Genomic DNA, 8,654 nt, shown 5'->3' with positions numbered 1-8,654 from the left:
GGTCTAACATGAGAAAGCATTTCTAGCATGATCTCCTCATCCTTTTTCCAAGGCTCAGAGGAGATCCAATTATGGAGAGTTTCTTTTCTAAGACAAGTAACCAATTAGATTAAGATTGAAAGCTTTCTTGTAAATCAAGAGAAAAGAAAAAGAAAGAAGAATAAAAACTATAATTGATCCATCAAATTACAACAGAGCTCCCTAACCCAATGAAAGAGGTTTAGTTGTTCATGGCTCTGGAAATGTAAAATGGTAGGAAAGAGTACATGCTTCCCAAACTAGAAAATGCAGAAAGTAAATATACAGAGTGTAGTTCTCCAAAAGTGCTCAGCTTCTCTATAGTTCAAAACTACTCCTATATATACTACTCTTCTTGATCTTCTAGTGAGTTCTTCAAGTCTTGGATATGGGCCTTTGATCTTGAGTTGAAGCAGTTACAATCTTCAGTGGGCTCAGCTTTGTTTGCAAAAAAATGAGAGTTAGGCATGGGCGTTAGTTAGGACGTTAGTGGCGTTAACATTAAGTGAGGATGTGGGTTCGAGAACGTTAGTGACAATCACCTTTTCCACTAACGTTCTAACCCAAAATGATCAACGTTAACTTCAACGTTAGTGACACTAACGTGACCACTAATGTTGCCTTTTGGTCCTTCGCAAACGTTATTGGGAATCACCTTTTCCAATAACGTTGCCTTGTGCCCCCTTTCCCTACGTTAGAGTTCACGTTAGTCTAACTAACGTGACTCCTAAAGTGGGAATGCCTAAGCTTCGACAGTGTTAGTGACACTTACCTTTGTCACTAACGCTCCAAACGCCCCTCCTTCCCACGTTAGAGTTCACGTTAATTAGATTAACGTGGCCACTGATGAGCGGATAATTTATACGCTTTTTGGCATTGTTTTTAGGTAGTTTTTAGTAAGTTTAAGCTACTTTTAGGGATGTTTTCATTAGTTTTTATGTTAAATTCACATTTCTGGACTTTACTATGAGTTTATGTGTTTTTCTATGATTTCAGGTAAATTCTGGCTGAAATTTAGGGATTTGAGCAAAACTCTGATAGGAGGCTGACAAAGGACTGCTGATGCTGTTGAAATCTGACCTCTCTGCACTCGAAATGGATTTTCTGGAGCTACAGAACTCCAAATGGCGCGCTCTCAACGGCGTTGGAAAGTAGACATCTAGAGCTTTCCATCAATATATAATACTCCATACTTTATTGGTGGGCGAAATTGTGAACAATACTTTTTCACAACTCAAATAATCCCCGGTAATGAACTCCAAGAACTTGGTGCGCTCAATACCATGGCATTACACAACTTCGCACAACTAACCAGCAAGTGCACTGGGTCGTCCAAGTAATAAACCTTACGTGAGTAAGGGTCGATCCCACGGAGATTGTTAGTATTGAAGCAAGCTATGGTCATCTTGTAAATCTTAGTCAGGCAGACTCAAGTGTATATGATGATGAACGAAAATAACATAAAAGATAAAGATAGTGATACTTATGTATATCATTGGTGTAAGAGCTTCAGACAAGTCTATGAAGATGCCTTCCCTTCCGTCTCTCTGCTTTCCTACTGTCTTCATCCAATCCTTCCTACTCCTTTCCATGGCAAACTTGTGTAGGGTCTCACTGTTGTCAGCAGCTACCTCCCATCCGCGCAGTGAAAGCTAATGCACACACTCTGTCACAGTGCTGCCAGTCACCGGTTTGGTTCCCTCCCCTACCGGAATAGAATAACTCTTTTGCATCTGTCACTAACGCCCAGTAGGTTACAGGTTTGAAGCACGTCACAGTCATTCAGTCATCGAATCCTACTCAGAATACCACAGACAAGGTTAGACCTTCCGGATTCTCTTGAATACTGCCATCAGTTCTTGCCTATACCACGAAGACTCTGATCTCATGGAATGGCTGGCTCGTTTGTCAGGCGAGCACTCGGTTGTCAGGCGATCAACCATGCATCATGCAATCAGAAATCCAAGAGATATTCACTAAGCCTCAGATGCTTGTAGAACAAGAATGGTTGTCAGTCACCTTGTTCATGGGTGAGAATGGTGATGGGCGTCAATCATCACCTTCATCATGTTGAAGAACAAGTGATATCTTGGTAAAAGAACAAGCGGAATTGAATGGAAGAACAATAGTAATTGCATTAATACTCGAGGTACAGCAGAGCTCCACACCCTTAATCTATGGTGTGTAGAAACTCCACCGTTGAAAATACATAAGAACAAGGTCTAGGCATGGCCGAATGGCCAGCCTCCCAAAGGTCTAAGATAGCATACAAAGATAGCTACCAAAAGTCCTTGATGTCAAAAAGCTCTCTAATACAATAGTAAAAGGTCCTACTTATAGAAAACTTAGTACATAGATGAGTAAATGACATAAAAATCCACTTCCGGGCCCACTTGGTGTGTGTTTGGGCTGAGCAATGAAGAGATTTCGTGTAGAGACTCTTCTTGGAGTTAAACGCCAGTTTTGGTGCCAGTTTGGGCGTTTAACTCCTATTTGGGTGCCAGTTCCAGCGTTTAACGCTGGGATTCCTTGAGGTGACTTTGAACGCCGGTTTGGGCCATCAAATCTTGGGCAAAGTATGGACTATCATATATTGCTGGAAAGCCCAGGATGTCTACTTTCCAACGCCGTTGAGAGCGCGCCAATTGGGCTTCTGTAGCTCCAGAAAATCCGCTTCGAGTGCAGGGAGGTCAGAATCCAACAGCATCTGCAGTCCTTTTGAGTCTCTGGATCAGATTTTTGCTCAGGTCCCTCAATTTCAGCCAGAAAATACCTGAAATCACAGAAAAAACACACAAACTCATAGTAAAGTCCAGAAAAGTGAATTTTAACTAAAAACTAATAAAAATATGCTAAAAACTAACTAGATCATATCAAAAACATACTAAAAACAATGCCAAAAAGTATACAAATCATCCGCTCATCATTTATTCAGGAATTGATGACGTAAACTGGCGCTCAACGCCAGTTCCATGTTGCTGTCTGGAGTCAAACGCCAGAAACACGTCACGACCCGGAGTTGAACGCCCAAAACATGTTATAACTTGGCGTTCAACTCCAAAAGAAGCCTCAGCACGTGGATAGATCAAGCTCAGCCCAAACACACACCAAGTGGGCCCTGGAAGTGGATTTATGCATCAATTACATACTCATGTAAACCCTAGAAGCTAGTCTAGTATAAATAGGATAGTTTACTATTGTATTAGAGAGCTTGGAACATCTCTGGACGCCTAGTCCTTAGACCATGGGGGCTGGCCATTCGGCCATGCCTGAACCTTTCACTTATGTATTTTCAACGGTGGAGTTTCTACACACCATAGATTAAGGGTGTGGAGCTCTGTTGTACCTTAAGTTTTAATGCAATTACTACTGTTTCTATTCAATTCTCTTTATTCCTATTCTAAGATATTCGTTGCACTTCAACTTGATGAATGTGATGATCCATGACACTCATCATCATTCTCACCTATGAACGTGCGTGACTGACAACCACTTCCGTTCTACCTTAGGCCGGGCGCATATCTCTTGGATTCCTTAAACAGAATCTTCGTGGTATAAGCTAGAATTGATGGCGGCATTCATGGGAATACGGAAAGTTTAACCTTGTCTGTGGTATTCCGAGTAGGATTCCAGGATTGAATGACTGTGATGAGCTTCAAACTCCTGAAGGCTGGGCGTTAGAGACAGACGCAAAAGAATCAAGGGATTCTATTCCAACCTGATTGAGAACCGACAGATGATTAGCCGTGCTGTGACAGAGCATTTGGACCTTTTTCACTGAGAGGATGGGATGTAGCCATTGACAACGGTGATGCCCTACATACAGCTTGCCATGGAAAGGAATGATGTAAGAAAACTGTAATTTGAGCAGTAGGAAAGCAGAGATTCAAAAGGAACACAGCATCTCCATACGCTTATCTGAAATTCCCACCATTAATTTACATAAGTATTTCTATCCCTTTATTTTATTTATCTTTATTTCCTGTTTATTATTTATTATTATTCGAAAATCCATAATCAATTATAATCTGCCTGACTGAGATTTACAAGATGACCATAGCTTGCTTCATACCAACAATCTCTGTGGGATCGACCCTTACTCACGTAAGGTATTACTTGGATGACCCAGTACACTTGTTGGTTAAGTTGAATGGAGTTGTGTCCACACATAGCATAGAGCCATTAAATAAATCTCATACAAATACAAAGAGAATAAATGAATCACAATTTCGTCCACCAAGTTTTTGGCGCCGTTGCCGAGGATTGTTGAGTTTGAACAACTGACGGTTCATCTTGTTGCTCAGATTAGGTAATTTTCTTTTCAAAATTTTTCAAAAACCTTTTTCAAAATTTTCTTTTCTTTTTCGTTTTTCCAAAAATATTTTCGAAAAAAATTAATAAAAATACAAAAAAATTCATAAAATCATAAAAATAAAAAATATTTTGTGTTTCTTGTTTGAGTCTTGAGTCAAATTTTAAGTTTGGTGTCAATTGCATGCTTTTAAAATTTTTTCTTGTATTTTTCGAAAATTCCATGCATTCATAGTGTTCTTCATGATCTTCAAGTTGTTCTTGGTAAGTCCTCTTGTTTGATCTTGATGTTTTCTTGTTTTGTGTTGTTTGTTGTTTTTCATATGCATTTTTTGTTTGTTAGAGTCCATGCGTTAAAGATTTCTAAGTTTGGTGTCTTGCATGTTTTCTTTGCATCAAAAATTTTTCAAAAATATGTTCTTGATGTTCATCATGATCTTCAAAGTGTTCTTGGTGTTCATCTTAACATTCATAGTGTTCTTGCATGCATCATGTGTTTTGATCCAAAATTTTTAAGTTTTGGGTCATAATTGTGTTTTTCTCTCTCATAATTAAAATTTCAAAAATAAAAAAAATATATTTTCCTTATTTTTCTCATAATTTTCGAAAATTTGAGTTGACTTAGTCAAAAATTTTAAAATTAGTTGTTTCTTAAAAGTCAAGTCAAGTCAAATTTTCAATTTTAAAAATCTTATCTTTTTAAAATCTTTTTCAAAAATCATATCTTTTTCATTTTTATTATTATTTTTGAAAATTATTTTCAAAAAAAATCTTTTTCTTAATTTTATTTCAAAATTTCGAAATTACACTAACAATTAATGTGATTGATTCAAAAATTTGAAGTTTGTTACTTTCTTGTTAAGAAAGGTTCAATCTTTAAATTCTAGAATCATATCTTTTAGTTTCTTGTTAGTTAAGTAATTAATTTTAATTTTAAAAATTAAATCTTTTTATCTTTTATCATATCTTTTTCAAAATTTTATCTTTTTCAAAATTTGATTTCAAAATATCTTATCTAACTTATCTTCTTATCTTTTCAAATTTGATTTTAATATCTTTTTCAACTAACTAATTAACTTTTTTGTTTCTTATCTTTTTCAAAACCACCTAACTACTTTTCCCTCTTTAATTTTCGAAAATACCTCTCTCTTTTTCAAAAATTATTTTCAATTGTTTTAAATTTTAATTTTTTTTATTATATCTTATCTTTAATTTTCGAAAATAACTAACTCCTTTTCAAAAATATTTTCGAAAATCCCTCTCTCATCTTTTTCTATTTATTTATTTACTAATACTTCTTTTCATCTCTTATCACCTCTCCTATCCTTACTCTTTATACAGACTATTCATTCCTCTCCTTCCATTATCCCTTTTCTTCTTCTACTAATAATAAGGATCCTCTTTACTGTGACATAGAGGATTCCTCTTTCTTTTTTCTTTTTCTCTTCTCTGTCATATGAGCAGGAATAAGAAAAAAGGCACTCTTGTTGAAGCTGATCCAGAACCTGAAAGGACTCTGAAGAGGAAACTAAGAGAAGCTAAATTACAACAATCCAGAGGTAACCTTTCTAAAATTTTCGAACAAGAGAAGGAGATGGCAGCCGAACCCAACAACAATAATGCAAGGAGGATGCTTGGTGACTTCACAAAGCCAACGTCCAAATTTGATGGAAGAAGCATCTCCATTCCTGCCATTGGAGCAAACTATTTTGAGCTTAAGCCTCAACTAGTTGCTTTAATGCAACAGAACTGCAAGTTTTATGGACTTCCATCTGAAGATCCTTACCAGTTTTTAACTGAGTTCTTGCAGATTTGTGAGACTGTTAAGACGAATGGAGTAGATCCTGAAGTCTACAGGCTCATGCTTTTTGCTTTTGCTATAAGAGACAGAGCTAGAATATGGTTGGATTCACAACCTAAGGATAGCCTGGACTCCTGGGATAAGCTGGTCACAGCCTTCTTGGATAAATTCTTTCCTCCTCAAAAGCTGAGCAAACTTAGAGTGGATGTTCAGACCTTCAAACAAAAAAATGGTGAATCCCTCTATGAAGCTTGGGAAAGATACAAGCAGTTGACCAAAAGGTGTCCATCTGACATGTTTTCAGAATGGACCATATTAGATATATTCTATTATGGTCTATCTGAGTTTTCGAAAATGTCATTGGACCATTCTGCAGGTGGATCCATTCACCTAAAGAAAACACCTGCAGAACCTCAAGAACTCATTGACATGGTTGCAAATAACCAATTCATGTACACTTGTGAGAGGAATTCCGTGAATAATGGGACACCTCAGAGGAAGAGAGTTCTTGAAATTGATGCTCTGAATGCCATATTGGCTTAGAACAAAGTGTTGACTCAGCAAGTTAACATGATTTCTCAAAGTCTGAATAGATGGCAAAATGCATCCAACAGTACTAAAGAGGCAGCTTCTGAAGAAGCTTATGATCCTGAGAACCCTGCAATAGCAGAGGTAAATTACATGGGTGAACCTTATGGAAACACCTATAATTCATCATGGAGAAATCATCCAAATTTCTCATGGAAGGATCAACAAAAGCCTCAACAAGGCTTTAACAATGGTGGACGCAATAGGCTGAGCAATAGCAAGCCTTTTCCATCATCTTCTCAGCAACAGACAGAGAATTCTGAACAAAGCACTTCTAATTTAGCCAATCTAGTCTCTGATCTGTCAAAAGCCACTTTCAGTTTCATGAGTGAAACAAGATCCTCCATCAGAAATCTGGAGGCACAAGTGGGCCAGCTGAGTAAGAAAGTCATTGAAACTCCTCCCAGTATTCTCCCAAGTAATACAGAAGAAAATCCAAAAGAAGAGTGCAAGGCCAATGATGTAATCAATATGGCAAATGCACAAGGGAGGAGAAGGACGAAAATCCTAGTGAGGAAGACCTCCTGGGAGGTCTCTCAAGCAAGAAGGAGTTTCCTATTAAAGATCCAAAGGAATCTGAGGCTCATATAGAGACCATAGAGATTCCATTAAATCTCCTTCTGCCATTCATGAGCTCTGAAGACTATTCTTCCTCTGATGAGGATGAATATGTGACTGGAGAGCAAGTTGCTCAATATTTAGGAGCTATCATGAAGCTGAATGCCAAGTTGTTTGGTAATGAGACTTGGGAAAGTGAACCTCCCTTGCTCATTAATGAACTAGATACCTGGATTCAGCAAATTTTACCTCAAAAGAGACAAGATCCTGGCAAGTTCTTAATACCTTGTACCATAGGCACCATGACCTTTGAAAAAGCTCTATGTGATATGGGGTCAGGGATAAATCTTATGCCACTCTCTGTAATGGAGAAGCTGGGGATCATTGAGGTACAACCTGCCTTGTTCTCATTACAATTGGTAGACAAGTCATTAAGACAAGCTTATGGAGTAGTAGAGGACGTGTTAGTAAAGGTTGAAGGCCTTTACATCCCTGCTGATTTCATAATCTTAGACATTAGGAAGGAAGAGGATGAGTGCATCATCCTTGGAAGACCTTTCCTAGCCACAGCAGGAGCTGTGATAGATGTCAACAGAGGTGAATTAGTCCTTCAATTGAATGGGGACTACCTTGTGTTTAAGGCACATGGCCATCCCTCTGTGACAAAAGAGAGTAAGCATGAAGAGCTTCTTTCAGTACAGAGTCAAGAAGAGCCCCCACAGTCAAACTCTAAGTTTGGTGTTGGGAGGCCACAACCAAACTCTAAGTTTGGTGTTAAGACCCCATATCCAAACTCTAAGTTTGGTGTTGGGACTATACAACAATGACCTGATCAACTTTGTGGCTCCATGAGAGCCCACTGTCAAGCTAATGACATTAAAAGAGCGCTTGTTGGGAGGTAACCCAATTTTTATTTATCTAATTTTTATTTTATTTTTATTTTGTGTTTTATTAGGTGCATGATCATGTGGAGTCACGAAAAAAAATATAAAAATTAAAAACAGAAGCAAAAACAGCAGAAGAAAAATCACACCCTAGAGGGAGGACATACTGGCGTTCAACGCCAGTAAGGAGCATCTGGCTGGCGTTCAACGCCAGAACAGAGCATGAATCTGGCGCTAAACACCAGAAACAAGCAACATTATGGCGTTTGAACGCCAGGAATGTGCCTTGAGAAAAGCTGGCGCTGAACGCCAGTAACAAGCATGGAACTGGCGTTCAACGCTAGAAACATGCTACACATGGGCGTTGAACGCCCAGAACGTGCATCACCTCGGCGTTTAAACGCCAGAATGGTGTGCAAAGGCAATTTACATGCCTAATTGGTGCCGGGATGTAAATCCTTGACACCTCAGGATCTGTGGATCCCACAGGATCA

At 38.3% G+C, this 8,654-nt stretch overlaps 1 non-coding gene across 1 annotated transcript; it reads right to left on the bottom strand.

Annotated features, from left to right (window-relative positions):
* Positions 1-6,322: 6,322 nt before the first annotated feature.
* LOC130953067 (small nucleolar RNA R71) lies at positions 6,323-6,426 on the bottom strand. Its single transcript, XR_009075240.1, has one exon. It is a non-coding gene; the product is annotated as a small nucleolar RNA R71 (small nucleolar RNA).
* Between the last annotated feature and the right edge of the window lie 2,228 nt (positions 6,427-8,654).

This window comes from Arachis stenosperma, chromosome 9 (assembly GCF_014773155.1).
Source record: "Arachis stenosperma cultivar V10309 chromosome 9, arast.V10309.gnm1.PFL2, whole genome shotgun sequence".
Taxonomy (NCBI): domain Eukaryota; kingdom Viridiplantae; phylum Streptophyta; class Magnoliopsida; order Fabales; family Fabaceae; genus Arachis; species Arachis stenosperma.
The sequence above is the reverse complement of the archived record's forward strand: the minus strand, read 5'-3'. Positions and strand labels throughout refer to the sequence as shown.